Here is a 1,820-nt window from a genome sequence, read left to right as displayed (position 1 = left end):
AAACTTCTTTCAAACTATGCTGCGTGTAAACCACCTCCATTTGGATTTGTAACTGGCGAAGGCATTTAAAAATGCATGACACCACGAAGAAAAGTTTTCAACTATAGATTACCAAGAGCCAGACGTTTTTTTTAATGTGCATTTGGCATTTTAGCAAATAAACGGCGGATTTTACACTGGCTGGTAGATGGGAATGTTAAATTTGTTGACAGCATAGTAAAAACATTTTGTGTCCTTCACAACTACGTGAGGATTGTTGATGCTTACAATTTTGAAGACATCTATGCCTGCATACGGAGCTATAGGAAACAAACGTGGATAATTTATCGAGATTATTTTGCTGACTGTTCTAGTCGTGGATCAGTGCCTTGGCTAAACAGCTACACAGAATAAATCTTAAAAGTGTGTCCTAACTGGGATTTTAAGTGGAACTTGCTTGTAAATGGAAATGCTGTAATAAATACAACTTTTTATACAGTTTTCGCACCTACCAACTGTACTTCTTTCTTCCAGTTCCCAGCTGCGCGGGGTAGTCGCGTGGTCCAACGCGCCTTGCCACGGTTCACTCGGCTGCCCCCGTCAGAAGTTTGAGTCCTCCCTCGGGTATGTGTGTGTGTGTGTGTGTGTGTGTGTGTGTGTGTGTGTGTGTGTGTGTGTGTGTGTGTGTTGTCCTTAGCATAAGTTAGTTTAAGTTAGATTAAGTATTGTGTAAGCCTAGGATCTATGACCTCGTCAGTTCCGTCCATAGGAACTTCCCACCACTACCTCTTCCAGTTACATTTAATCTCTCCTCCCCCCTGTTCCCAACGTCCCCACCTCAATAAGAACCACAGTAATTGCTTCGTACGTCTCCATTTTCATATTTCTATGTTTACAGCCTGGGAACTTTATACCATAAATATATGGATATTTTTGCACTTCCACGATTAAGAGCTCGGCGTCTACACACTTCACGTTGCACATCATAACTGCGTTATGGTCGAGAGGGCGCGACAAACTGAATGCTGTATGAAAAACTGATCGTGTGGCCAGAACAGTTCTATTTCTGCCGCGTTTTTTGCAGCTCGCATTCCACAGGAAGAAACGCACGTATGACCATAGCCTTACCCTGAATAAGAACTGACTTCAGCCAACAAACTTTAGGAGTTAAATCTAACTTACATTGGAAAGTTAAACACTTCTATTTTTAAAAATTACGAAACATAACAAATATTTAATTTAACATTCGAACAGACGAAACCTATTTTAGATATTGATAAAAATTGCCTGAACTGTTATTAATTGTCTTTATTAATATATGGACGCGATTTCGACTATTGTGCCACTCTCAAGTAACAGCTGTAAAAATATAATTCGTAAAATAGCATTTAAATTTTTGGGAGGCGTTCTGATGTAAAAAATTTAAAAAAATCTAAATTATTTTTCAAACGTTGTACCACTTGAAAGTCTCTTCGGGTTTGCTGCCGGATCCTAAAATCAACTTGACTCGATATTTCGGCGATCCAACTGTTCGCCATCTTCAGGAAATGCTGCTTCTCCTTATGAGTCCCGCTGAGAACTGACGCAAGATTGCAATTCGACGTCCTATATTGGCCACCGTTCAGTACACGGCGCATGCGCCGCCCATCACGGTTTCTGGCTTCCAAAATAGGGAGGTGACGCCGCCCTTAGTGAAACACTGCTGGCAACGATATATCGCACTGAAGGCCGCACAGAAGAACGTTCAGTTTTGATGCGAGATAATACAGGTTTCCACGTTTTGCTAAGAGGAAACCCATTGTCCCTGTTGATTAAATTATCAGCCAACCTAATTTCAATCG

This window comes from Schistocerca nitens, chromosome 9, assembly GCF_023898315.1.
Source record: "Schistocerca nitens isolate TAMUIC-IGC-003100 chromosome 9, iqSchNite1.1, whole genome shotgun sequence".
In the NCBI taxonomy this organism is placed as follows: domain Eukaryota; kingdom Metazoa; phylum Arthropoda; class Insecta; order Orthoptera; family Acrididae; genus Schistocerca; species Schistocerca nitens.
This window is presented reverse-complemented; position numbering follows the sequence as displayed.